Source organism: Emys orbicularis, chromosome 8, assembly GCF_028017835.1.
Source record: "Emys orbicularis isolate rEmyOrb1 chromosome 8, rEmyOrb1.hap1, whole genome shotgun sequence".
In the NCBI taxonomy this organism is placed as follows: domain Eukaryota; kingdom Metazoa; phylum Chordata; order Testudines; family Emydidae; genus Emys; species Emys orbicularis.
In genome coordinates this window covers 82,873,951-82,888,084 of record NC_088690.1, presented here as the reverse complement: position 1 = coordinate 82,888,084, position 14,134 = coordinate 82,873,951, and the positions used below count along the sequence as shown (strand labels likewise).

Sequence of the window (14,134 nt, the reverse complement as noted above, 5' to 3'; positions counted from 1 at the left end):
ATCATTAGAGATGAAAGAAATTGTCAAGGCTGATTCCCGACTCTGGCACTTTGAGTGCAGAAGGTGGGGGCCTGCAAGGATTCTAAAAATTAATACTGGCCACTCTAGGCCGGTATTAAACTCCCAAGGTTACAGCTTTTCTCTGCCATTGGATGGTAAATGCTGCCACCACCCAAGTGCAAAAAAAAAAAAAACCCTTTGAGAAACCAGAAAGGAGCACTTAGGAATTCCTTCCTTGGGGTAACCTCAAGCCCCTTCACAACCCCGTCCCCCTCGGGGGAAGAGCTGAGAAAGAAAACAAAGGAAATCAGCTGCTGCCACCAGCTAATTAAACAACATGTGCACAAAAAACCCCCAATCCTGTTCTTAAAAAAGGTAAATTTTATTAAAACAAAAAGAAAGAAAATATATCTGGAACTTAGGCTATTGCTAGATTTAAAAAGAGCAAATATAATAATTAAGCATCAAGAATGGTTTTCTTGAGGTCCAGCTTAATGGTTACAAGCAAAACAAAAGCATTTGGGGGTTAGCGCAGAGGAGTCCACAAACTTTACAGAAATAAAAGAGGTAAACCTAATCACATCTTTCTAGACATTTTCTGATCTACTTACATATCTGGGGTTTCAAATTGAGTAGTTTTAGGTATGATCTGGTGATTTTCATACCTGGTTCACAGCTTTTTACAGCATAGCTTCAGCTCTGTTTTGCTCTGTCCCCTCTCTCTGGAGAACAACACAGACAAAGGGAAAGATTTTTTCCCAATTTTGAGAAGTTCTAGCCCTCCCATTGGCTCTTTTGGTCAGGTGCCCACTCACTTCCCTTTACCTATGGATGCAGTCAGACTTTTTAACCCTCTACAGGTAAAGCAACTAGAGAATAGCTACCAAGAGGGATTCTATAGCTAAGTGGCTGACTGGGTGTCCACAAAAGGGAGCTACCCTCCCCGCCCATTTATCACAGAAATAGTTGACTAATAATACATTTTTTACCGAACCCAGTTGTTTAACTCAAACACTAATAAATTTGCTTGCAAACTCTCAAAAAATTCATTCTGTACTCAGAATAAGTATTGCAAATTCACAAAGGATATGCTATATTTTCATAGACAACAAACCTGGTTTAAGTGCAAAATGGAACTAAGCCTTAACTATGGAGTCATAACCAGCCCCTCTCCTTAATAAGCAATCTCTTATTGTGCATTATTCTAGATAGTATCAATGATGCTGCAGACCATACTGAAATGTAATAATGGGAAGAGACTGGATTGTGAGGACATTTTGTTCAGCTCCCTTCTTTAGGAAAGGAAGCATGAGGGAGAAACAAGGAAAGCATTTATAGTGTCAATTAGTGGCTAACTCTTTTTGCCAGTGATTGATTTTTTTTCAAGGAGTAGAATATACTCCAAGTCTTTTCCCTCATAGTTTTTATCAAATCATTAAGTGTCAGTTCACTATTAGTATATCTACAATTATGATAAAATGTTTCACTATTTCTTCTTTCTGGGCCTCAGCTCTACTTAATTCAGTTTAAAATGTCCTTTTACAGTACATGCCTTGTTGTGGCTTGCCAATTCCTTTGTTTCCAAGTGCTTCCAAACACATTGTTTGAAAATAAACAAAACAAAACCACACTCCCAAAACTAATTGTACAGCCTACAGGTTAGAAATAAACAGAATCCTCTACTGAAGTATTTGCCTCACATGGTTCTAAGAAAAGAGAGCCAATAATTGTAAAGTCCTGTAATTTAATGGACTGAAGATATGACTCTCTCAAGGGAAGCATTCCCAAGTGCAGTAAAATAAAGCATGCCTTTCAAAAAAAGCTGTCCTAAGGTTTCAGCATGCAAAGATTTGGAGAAAGTTTAGGTTTTTCCCCCCAAGGATATTGTAGGAAATTTCCATGCATATCACATGGTGATCATCAGTTTTGTAGTATTTCAGTTTTTTCAGACTTCCACCGGAAAGTAAATTTATGAAGCATTATAATAATTCACCCAAGAAGAAATTAAGATGTAAAAACATGGATGGCATAGTGAATACAATAACAAGCTAAAAATAAAATCTTTCATAGATTGAAAATCCTTTTGAGAACTGACAAAATAATTCCTTACATTTTTCTGGAATAAGCATGAGACAAATTACTACAAAGCAATTTCAGCCTATATATATATTATTTATATATATATATATATGGATGAACAGGGAGGCATGTTATTGACACGTAAGTCAATAATACTGCAGCTTTTGGAACAACTGTGGTTTTGTTAAAGAGCGGTGTGATGGTAGCATTTTTGGATTAGGATTAGTGCCCCATGATAGACAAATAATTAAAATAATGCAATTGATGAAATCAGATTATTAAAATGTTGAGTTAGGAGTTGTCTGAAAATGTGTGGTATAACATCCTCACACAGGCGGGAGACCTATACCTAGAAAGACTACCAAAGGAATACAAAAAGCGTAAGACATTAAAGAAGAAACTGCAGTAGAAATGTTAGTAATGCTATTATTTAAAAAAAAAGTCTGGTACCTAGTATGAGAGGCAATGACAGCAGTGAAATTGATTACAGGAGAGGGGAGCTAATGCACCGTAGACCTAAATGTTCCCATATTTCCTTGGCCATTTGAGGCAGTGCTAATACATCAGTACTCCAGGGCTCTCAATATTTAATGCTGCAATTTTTCCATGTAAAAGTATTGAAGTTCAAGAGTGAAGTTTTTCAAGCCTAAAAAAGCCTGTATTTTTTTTTCAAATTATTGTGGTAATCAATGCACTAAAGAGAACTATGATTAATATAAACATCTTGAATTCTAACAGGGGACAAAGCATAAAACACCTCTTACAGCATGGCACATAAAAATTCCAGCAGAATTGTCAGTTTTGAACTCCACGCTCTGTAATTTCATGACAAGGATTCTTACCAGAAGACTACTTAGAAGTGCTGCAATTCCAGCAGTGACACATGGTATGTCTTCTCTGCATGAAAAGAAAACCATCTCTGCAGATTTCATGAAGTAACATTGAACACTTTCTAAGAAATTAACAGATATTTCTCCGGTCTGATACGGGTGGTTATGCGGCCAATGCTCTTAAAGGGTAGTAATTTTGCACACCTTCACTGGAGTGTTAAAAAGCTGCTCAGCAATCAAAAAACTCAGAGATGACATTTCCTGCTGCTGGGTGTGAGGAGGTGTTCCATAGCCAAGTAACAACACACACTGGTGGATAGGCAAAGTGTGTTGATAAAAACTAGAGTTTGGAAGATCCTTAGAGTCTGCATTGTAAGTTAGTTATTTTATTTCATTTAACTTATGCTCTGGGTGAATGTTAGATGTCTTAGCTCAGTGGTTATTTTACTTTTCAGCTGATATTAAATGAGCATTGCAAGGAATAGAGGCTTTTTCAGCTTAATTCCTTTTTTTTTTAACTGCATGTTGCCTCCCTGATCCTTTACTAATACACTCTTTAGTAATTTGACCTAGCAGCACATCTTACCATGGAAAATTATATGTCACAGTGTACAAGGATTTTTTTTTTTCTTCAACAGTGAATACACACTACAGTTAAAAAAAACCCCAGTGCTAAATCTCAGCACTCTCCCTTTGTACGGCAATATCAAATGCTGTGTGCTTCAAGGCAAGACCTATGGGGCTAAGGGTGAATAATTGAGTTTAGGCATCAATGAGCAGGCAGAAGATGTTGGAATACATTCAGAGAAGGAAAATACCTACAGCAGGGGTTCTCAAACTTCATTGCACTGCGACCCCTTTCTGACAACAAAAATTATTACATGACCCCAGGATGGGGGACAAAAGCTTGAGCCCTGCTGCCCCAGGTGGGGAGGCCAAAGCTGAAGCCTGAGCCCCACCATCCTGGGCAGGGGGCCAAAGCCGAAGCCCATGGGCTTCAACCCTGCTGCCCAGGGCTGAAGCCGAAGCCTGAGCTCTGATGCCCAGGGCTGACACCCTTAGGCTTTGGCCCCGGGTGGTGGGGTTTGGGCTTCGGCCCCGGGCCCGGGCCCCAGTAAGTCTAATGCCAGTCCTGGCAACCCCATTAAAACGGGGTCACAACCTACAGTTTGAGAATCACTGATCTACAGAAAGGATTGAAAAAGAAGATCACACTTGGGTATAAATACAACAACATTCATCAGGAGCATGATCTGGAGGTATATGAAAAATTTGCCATGAGGATAGATTATCAAAAGCTAATTATCTCCTGGCATTTAGGTCTGACATTAAAATAATGCTTGTAATTATGCAAAGTGTTGAAGTAAAAGAAATAAATAGGATGCCTTCCATTGAAACAAAGGAGCTGCTGAAAACGGTAGCATCTGTAGCTGGCAGATGTTTTCATTACAAGGCTGACAAACAGATCTCTGCATATATTCTCACTACTATTGTAACCTCCATGTATGTTACCAAGTGCTAGCCACATTTATCAAGAGCAGAAGAGCACCATCTAAATTCTGAGTGTGATCATAAGAGAACAACTCTTTTGAGTTTTCTAATAAATGTATGTATTTAGTTTTTGATTTGTAATATGAAAAGCTTATCACAATTATTTTAATAATTGTACTTCAGGTCTGGAGCAAAACAATTATTCTCACTTTAGTACAATTTACTTTGTCATTTAGACATATTTAGCACAATTTCAATATTATGTAAAGTTTTCTTTCAGATATGCATACGTATACATTTTCTGCTATACTTCCATATCACAGGAAGTGTCATGCTATGATGTCATTATCAGTCATTGCAGAACAGTGGTTCTCAAACTTTTTTACTGGCAACTCCTTTCACATAGCAAGCTTCTGAGTGCAACCCCCTTATAAATTAAAAACACATTTTTATATATTTAACACCATTATAAATGCCGGAGGCAAAGCGGGATTTGGGGTGGAGGCTGCCCGCTCACGACCCCCCATGTAATAGCCTCATAACCCCCCATAATAGTCCCGACCCCCAGTTTGAGAACCCCTGTTGTAGAACATGTGATGCACTTAAATAGTAGTTCCACACCCAAAAAACCCCACATTAAGAGAACATTACACTGGTCTACAATTTTTGAGAAGTCGTCTGCTTCAGAGATAAAATGTGCTATTTATTATGTATTTTGATGTGCTGAATTCAAATATGACAATTAAAACAACTGATTGGCTACTGTTTCTAAGCTATTTAAGTTTTTCCATTTTATGTCTATGTATATTGTGCAGATAGTAGAGTTTTAATCATAAATTGTAAACCTAGGTCTTTTCAGGTGTTTATGGTTGCTTTATATGATAATATTTCACCTGTCCTGTTTATGTAACACTTTAAAAATCAGCAAAAGGGTTATATAAATAAAATGTATTATGAAACAAAAGGCAAAAAACTATTATGTACATAGTTTAGTCCTATTCAGTGTCTACTCGGCGCTTCTTGGCTTGTCTCTTGTATTCATTAAATGGAGCATCTCTTGTCACTGTCCAGCAATAGTCTGCAAGCATTGATGGGCTCCATTTGCCCTGATAGCGTTTCTCCATTGTTACAATGTCCTGGTGAAATCGCTCGCCGTGCTCGTCGCTCACTGCTCCACAGTTCGGTGGAAAAAAATCTAGATGAGAGTGCAAAAAATGTATCTTTAGTGACATGTTGCAACCAAGGCTTTTGTATGCCTTGAGGAGGTTTTCCACCAACAACCTGTAGTTGTCTGCCTTGTTGTTTCCGAGAAAATTTATTGCCACTAACTGGAAGGCTTTCCATGCCGTCTTTTCCTTGCCAAGCAGTGCATGGTCAAATGCATCAGCTCGAAGAAGTTAACGAATCTGAGGACCAACAAAGACACCTTCCTTTATCTTAGCTTCACTTAACCTTGGAAATTTTCCACGGAGGTACTTGAAAGCTGCTTGTGTTTTGTCAATGGCCTTGACAAAGTTCTTTATCAGACCCAGCTTGATGTGTAAGGGTGGTAACAAAATCTTCCTTGATTCAACAAGTGGTGGATGCTGAACACTTTTCCTCCCAGGCTCCAATGACTGTCGGAGTGGCCAATCTTTCTTGATGTAGTGGGAATCTCTTGCACGACTATCCCATTCGCAAAGAAAACAGCAGTACTTTGTGTATCCAGTCTGCAGACCAAGCAAGAGAGCAACAACCTTCAAATTGCCACAAAGCTGCCACTGATGTTGGTCATAGTTTATTCACCTCAAAAGTTGTTTCATGTTGTCATAGGTTTCCTTCATATGGACTGCATGACCAACTGGAATTGATGGCAAAACATTGCCATTATGCAGTAAAACAGCTTTAAGACTCGTCTTCGATGAATCAATGAACAGTCTCCACTCATCTGGATCGTGAACGATGTTGAGGGCTGCCATCACACCATCGATGTTGTTGCAGGCTACAAGATCACCTTCCATGAAGAAGAATGGGACAAGATCCTTTTGACGGTCACGGAACATGGAAACACTAACATCACCTGCCAGGAGATTCCACTGCTGTAGTCTGGAGCCCAACAGCTCTGCCTTACTCTTGGGTAGTTCCAAATCCCTGACAAGGTCATTCGGTTCACCTTGTGTTATGAGGTGTGGTTCAGAGGAGGAGGATGGGAGAAAATGTGGGTCCTGTGACATTGATGGTTCAGGACCAGAAGTTTCATCCTCTTCCTCTTCCTCGTCTGACTCAAGTGAGAATGATTCTGGTGCATCAGGAACCGGCAGTCCTTCTCCGTGGGGTACTGGGCGTATAGCTGATGGAATGTTTGGATAATGCACAGTCCACTTTTTCTTCTTTGACACACCTTTCCCAACTGGAGGCACCATGCAGAAGTAACAATTGCTGGTATGATCTGTTGGCTCTCTCCAAATCATTGGCACTGCAAAAGGCATAGATTTCCTTTTCCTGTTCAACCACTGGCGAAGATTTGTTGCACAAGTGTTGCAGCATATGTGTGGGGCCCACCTCTTGTCCTGATCTCCAATTTTGAAGCCAAAATAAAGGTGATAGGCTTTCTTAAGCATAGTGGTTATACTGCGCTTTTGTGATGCAAAAGTCACTTCACCACAAACATAGCAGAAGTTATCTGCACTGTTCACACAAGTACCAGGCATCTCTGCTCACTTTGGCTAAACAGAAATGTGTCCCTTTGCAAAATCAAACACTGACAAATAAGAGAGCACGACACTGTATGATTTCTAGAGCTGATATACAGCAATTTGTTCAGCAGAGTGATGTAAGCTTCGTTATGATTGCATCATCCATGACTTCTAGGAATAACATGATGCAATTCATATCATGTATGATGCAATACCAGCTTCAGATTGCATCATTCATTGTTTTGCCTAAAAAGCAAGTACTGTCCAAACCCAGTCATAGATTTATTCATAGATCCAGTCAAAGATGTATTTTAGTCATTTCTGGTTTAAATTGAGATCCCTTCCCTTTATAACTCACTTATCCTCCGCCATTCCCAAGACAAGTCAAGGGTCGTATATACTGACCCAATAGCATATCTTGAAAACTAGAGCCAATCAACAATTTTAAGCATCATTTTCATTCTCAGTGACCCAGAATTAGTAAAGTTTGACTACATTTATTTCAGAAGCATTTTGGCTGTAGAGCAGTGTTATTAAAGTTTCAGAGGCAAGCCCCAAAAGTTAGGAAATGCCAGAATTAAGGTTGCCTGTGCAACCTTAATTTAGCACCCTTGTGCATGTCTATTATGGTAGTCTTTAGTAGGGTTGCTAACGGTACCTTATTTCTTCATCTCTGTACAACAAGATTGGGAGTTGCTGAGTGCTGCAAAAAAGCAGCAAGAAATATCCTGGCGAATGTAGGGTTATTATTATTATTATTATTATTATTTTATTTTATTTATTACTAATGATAATATCAGGAGGAGGAGTGGGGTGGGGTGTTAAGAAAACTGTCCCTTATTTTTGGCAAACCTAGTCTTTGGTTCCATGATTGCATACTGTTTTTCCAACAAGACCTTTAGTGTACAGGATAGATCTGCTCTGGGATGAATCCGGGTTTGTAGTGAAGGAAGCTATTGTCTCTATTATCCCTGACTCATTTGTTGCTGAAATTGGATGGTGTGTGTTTGGCAGGGGATTGCAGGATGAAAAAGAATGGTCTCATGGTTAAGGCAGTTGAATGCTGGCGTGGAGTACAGGATTCTATTCCTGCTTCTGCCACAGACTTTCTATGTGATGCTAGGTTAGTTACTGAAACCAGACTTTTAACAAGAGTCACCAATTGTGTGTTCCACAGTTTCTGGGTGCCTGTCTTGAGACCCTCAGGTCTGGTTTTCAGAAGTGCTAAGCACAGTTGAAGCTGAAGTCCATGTGTGCTGTGCTTTGACCATATAAAGTGCTATATAATGATAAATATCTGAAAAATCAGGTACCAGGCATCTCAAATTGGGCACTTAATCCTAGTGGCTATCTATGAACTTGTTCTCTCTATGCGTCAGTTCCTCACCTGTAAAATGGGGATAGTACCACCATCTCATCTCACAGAGGTATTGTGAAAATACATTCATTAATGTTTGTGAAGCACTCACTATTGTATCTGATGAGAGTCCTAAAACAGCCCACGAGGAATGTGTTAATTCCCTCTGCACAGCAGGGTTTGAATATTGAGCAGTATATAAGTCCTGTGGCCACGCAGGGAGCAATGAGAATAAAACAATATTGAATAGCTGCTCATTTGGTGAGCAGCATCTGGAGGCAGGGGGTCCTGTGGAAGAAATAGTATATAGCCAAGCAATTACAGACTGTATCATATTGCATATGCATAAGGGGGCGATTAAGGTTCCACAGGCAACCTAAGTTCTGACATTTCCTAACTTGTAAGAGTTTGACTTTGCAAACTTTCCCACCATATATGAGTGTATGCTGACTGAATACAGGCCATTGGAAACTTCTACACTCCACTCTGCTGCAATGTTTCAAACTTTATTTCTGGCACCCCTAGTTTTGAATGTTATTGAAGCGGAGATACGTAATCATACTATAGCAAATGGATGGATAATGGATCATGGTAGTGGATAATGGTAGGTGAAATTTGTCAGATGAATAGTTGATTCACCCCAAAATGCAGTTTCGGTCGACCTGATGCTGTTCATGAATTTGTCAAATAGTTTTGGGAGTTGGAGGAGGACTCCCATATCATTTTTAGCCCAATGATTCAGAGAGACCTGTGCCAGAATATCCCATAGCCTCCCACTTCCAAGGTCTGTGCTCTACCTGATATTTTAAAAGTTAGAAGAGAGTCCGCCACAACCCAGAAAAGTCCATTTTGAGTGTGTTTGTTCAAAACCAAAATGGATGTATTTTTGTTCACTGAATTTTTTTGCTATTTTCAGATTCAGTGTGAGTTGAACTGATTCCCTCTCCCTGCTCCCCGAACTGCCAGAGAACTGAAAAATCAGTCATTCGTCCAGCTCTTGTAGTGGATAAACATCTACCACTACTAAATTGAGACCCCTAATCCCATTGCATTCACAATGAGGATTGACACATGCTCAAACTAGAAGAGATCTTGTCTTCCAAACTGCAAAATCCCATGGTAGTCAAAGCAAATTCTTCTCAAATACCTCACTTACTCACAAACGGTTGTCCAGGCTGTTCAGCAAATACTTACAACAATTATATTTATAGATGTCAAGATCAATTTGTGAACAAACTGGGTAAATTTGCATTAATTTTATACCCAATGAATAACTTCTCCAGGCCTAATAAAATGAGTGGGAATATAAGTCATTAATTATATTCTAATAGTAACTCGATAATGGGGGAACTGTGTGCATGGATGTTGGAACCCTAGCAGCATGTTCAATAATTTGAACTCTTAGAGGGATAGACTGAGTCCATAAATAATGTTTAGTTGCATATAGAAACTAGAGGTATGGATTTAATAAATATAATGAAATATTTGAGAGGATAACTTTCATTCTAGCAATATGCCTGAGGTGCTGAAAAAATGGGCAGATTCAGTAACTGCAAGGGCATGACTATCAGATGATAGTTAAGAATCTGTGATCCATCCCAAGGTTCTGAAATTTATTAGCATAGCATAGGGAGGAAGAGTATTTGGTATGTTAATCTTGGGATAGTAAAAAACAACTCCGTGCATCCTTTTAATCCAATAAAAAGCTATTCCATTTTATTAGAGTTGTGTTTCAAACAGTTCATTACTTTTTAGGCTTCCAAACTAGCCAAAATGATAACGGTAGAAAAAACGAAGATAGCTACTTAGAGTTTGTGTATATAATCTGCATACCAATAAAAAATAATGACTTTTTATAAATGAAACCGTGAAGAGCATTATAAATATTGGAGTTGATAAGCCAACAATTGGAATACACATCTGGTAACTCTGCTCTTGTAGAGGTGGCAGGGATATTGAACAAGTGACATGGAGTTAAGAACATAAGAACGGCCATATTGGGTCAGACCAGTGGTCCATCTATTCCAGTATCCTGTCTTCAGGCAGTGGCCAATGCCAGATGCTTCAGAGAGAATGAACAGAAGAGCGCAATTTCTCGACTGATTCATCCCTTGTCATCTACTCCCAGCTTCTGGCAGTAAGAGGCTAGGGACACCCAGAGCATGGGGTTGCATCCCTGACCATCTTAGCTAATACCCATTGATGGACCTACCCTCCATGAACTTATCTAATTCTTTTTTGAACCCTGTTATAGTTTTGGCCTTCACAACATCCCCATGCAACAAATTCCACAGATTGACTGTGCATTGTGTGAAGAATTTCTTCCTTATGTTTGTGTTCAACCTGCGGCCCATTAATTTCATTGGGTGACCTCTGGTTCCTGTGTTATGTGATGGGATAAATAACACTTCCTTATTCACTTTCTCTACACTATTCATGATTTTATAGACTTCTATCATATCTTCCCTCAGTGGTCTCTTTTCCAAGTTGAAAAGTCCCAGTCTTTTTAGTCTCTCCTTGTATGGAAGCTGTTCCATACCCCTAATCATTTTTGTTGCCCTCATCTGTACCTTTTCCATTTCCAATATAATTTTATTGAGATGGGGTGACCAGAACTGCACACAGTATTCAAGGTGTGGGCATACCATGGATTTATATACTGGCAGTATGATATTTTCTGTCTTATATTCTATTCATTTCCTAATAGTTCCTAACATTCTGTTACCTTTTTGACTGCCACTGCACATTGAGCAGATGTTTTCAGAGAACTATCGATGATGATTCCAAGATCTCTTTCTCGAGTGGTGACACCTAATTTGGATTCCATAATTTTGTATGTATAGTTGGGATTATGTTTTCCAACGTGCAGTACTTTGCATTTATCAACATTGAATTTCGTCTTCCATTTTGTTGCCCAGTCACTCAGTTTCATGAGATTCTTTTGCAACTCCTCACAGTCTGCTTTGGATTTAACTATCTTCAATAATTTTGTATCATCTGCAAATTTTTCCACTTCACTGTTCACCCCATTTCCCAGGTAATTTATGAATTTGTTGAACAGCACTGGTCCCAGTACAGATCCTGGGGGGGGGGGGGCGGACCTGCTATTTACCTCTCTTCACTGTGAAAACTGACCCTTTATTCCTACCCTTTTTTTCCTGTCTTTTAACCAGTTACTGATCCATGAGAGGATCTTCCTTCTTATCTCGTGACTGCTTACTTTGCTTAAGAGCCTTTGGTAATGGACCTTGTCAAAGGCTTTCTGAAAGTCCAAGTATACTATGTCCACTGGATCACTCGTGTCCACATGTTTGTTGACTTTCTCAAAGAATTCTAATAGATTGGTGAGGCATGATTTCCCTTTACAAAAGCTATATTGACTCTTCCTCATCATATCATGTTAATATATGTGTCTGATAATTTTGTTCTTTACTATAGTTTCAACCAATTTTCCTGATACTGAAGTTAAGCTTACTGGCCTGTAATTGCCAGGATTGCCTCTGGCGCCTTTTTAAAGAATTGGTGTTACATTAGCTATCCTCCAGTCATCTGGTACAGAATCTAATATATGTGATAGGTTACATACCACAGTTAGTAGTTCTGCAATTTCATATTTGAGTTCTTTCAGAACTCTTGGGTGAATAAGCATCTGGTCCTGGTGACATATTACTGTTTAACTTACCAATTTGTTCCAAAACCTCCTCTATTTACCCCTCAATCTGTGGCAGTTCTTCAGATTTGTCTCCTATAAAGGTGGATTGGGGTGGGAATCTCTTTCTCATCCTCTGCAGTGAAGATCAATGCAAAGAATTCATTTAGAGTCTCCGCAATGGCCTTATCTTCCTTGAGTGCTCCTTTGGCACTTTGATTGTCTAGTGGCCCCACTGATGGTTTGGCAGGCTTCCTGCTTCTGAGATACTTAAATTAATTTTTTTTTGCTCTTAGTGTGAGTCTTTTGCTAGAAGAACAGGAGTACTTGTGGCACCTTAGAGACTAACACATCTTTTGCTAGATGCTCTTCAAATTCTTTTTTGGCCTGACTAATTATACTTTTACACTTGACTTGCCAGATTTGATGCTCCTTTCTATTTTCCTCAGTAGGATCTGACTTCCAGTTTTGAAAGGACGCCTCTTGCCTCTAACCACTTCTTTTACTTTTTTGTTTAGTTATCATGGCACTTTTTTAGTCCTTTTACTATTTTTTTAAATTTGGGATATACTTTTAATTGGAGCCTCTATGATACTGTTCCTAAAAAGTTGCCATGCAGCTTGCAGGCATTTCTCTTTTGTGACTATTTCTTTTAATTTTCATTTAGCTAGCTTTCTCATTTTTGTGTACTGAGCAATTCAGCTATATTCACCTCTTGGACCAGATCTTGTGCAGCCTTTTTTCTTGGGTGTTTTTTGTTTTGATTTGGGCGGGGGGTGTTTATTGGCCTATGTGTAGAGAATATTAATGAGATGTATCTGGCTCTCAGACTCCCCCTCTAAACACCCGTGCAAAACAACCCTGTTAGCTGCTCCTGTTCATTAGCTCCTCTGGTAGCTTAGGAGCTAGCTGTTTTTAAACCCCTATTCTCCCTGAATAGCCCTGTCCCCTGGTTAATGGTCCTTAAAGGGAATATTGGTCAAAGCCTCGTTAAGAAGCTCTCAGCGTTGCCTAAAAGGCCACTAGGCTCAGCATATACAGGCAGCCTTTTCAAAACAATATAACCATTTATTAGTCACCTGGAGTATGGAAGGTTAGGTTAGCACAGAGAGGCAGAAGTTAAGCCATGGGCCATCCTGGTGAAACCAGTGCCATGATGAGTCAGCCCAGCTATGATGATGGACTCCATCTCTGGCTCCCTCTCGTGTCCTTTTATTCATCCAGTCAGAGTTCCTGTGTCCCTCCAAAAGGGCCGCCTTTCTTTCCAGTCACCTTTACACCTTGTTCTCCAGCTCAGGTCACAAGTCCCGTCTACTGGGGTTTCCTGCTGTTAGGTATGGATTGTTCAGTGTGTGGGGCATCTATTTGTCATGCTGGACCCTCTGTTGATTTGGGTCGGCTTCACACAGTTTTTTTAACGACTCTTCATTTCACCAGACAGCAAGGTGACCGAAGGGCAAACACCTTCTGTCTCCTGTACTGTTCCAGTAGCAGTGTTAATCCTTTTGCACCTACTGGGTAGCAATGCAATGTACAGAGGGAAACTGAGGCATGCTAGGTTTCATAAAATATATTACAGAAAATTCCCATTGTGGCAAAAACATGAACTGAGGAATAACTCTATAGCAGCAAAATAATTATAGTACAGCAGGATATTATGAGTTTGTAAAGTATAAAAAGCCACAAAATATATATTCGGTTAGTATTAAGTGACTAATAACTCAGAAAAATCAGTGAAATTAACATCAGAATCATATTGCCCTAAACTTTTTGATGAAATTATGTTGAATTGTTTGGAAAGGAAAATTTTTTAAAGTTTTGAAAAACATCTGTTTGAGAACTTTCCCAATTGTATTACATGCTGATTTCTTTTATTACAGGGTTATAAATCCTATACAAATAGGTTTTGTGATAAAAATACAGACAAACTTATTAGCTGCTGCTATAATTTGACATGTATTTCAGAAACAAAAACTCATTAATGTCACTTGAGTCTACTACCAACCATCTTCAGTTTGTAAAATTCCAATGATTACCATGACAGATGTGAAGC

At 39.2% G+C, this 14,134-nt stretch overlaps 1 protein-coding gene across 1 annotated transcript in view; it reads left to right on the top strand.

The window, feature by feature from the left end:
- DOCK2 (dedicator of cytokinesis 2) overlaps window positions 1–14,134 on the top strand; it is a 500,992-nt gene that overhangs the window by 204,101 nt on the left and 282,757 nt on the right. The window lies entirely within an intron of this gene.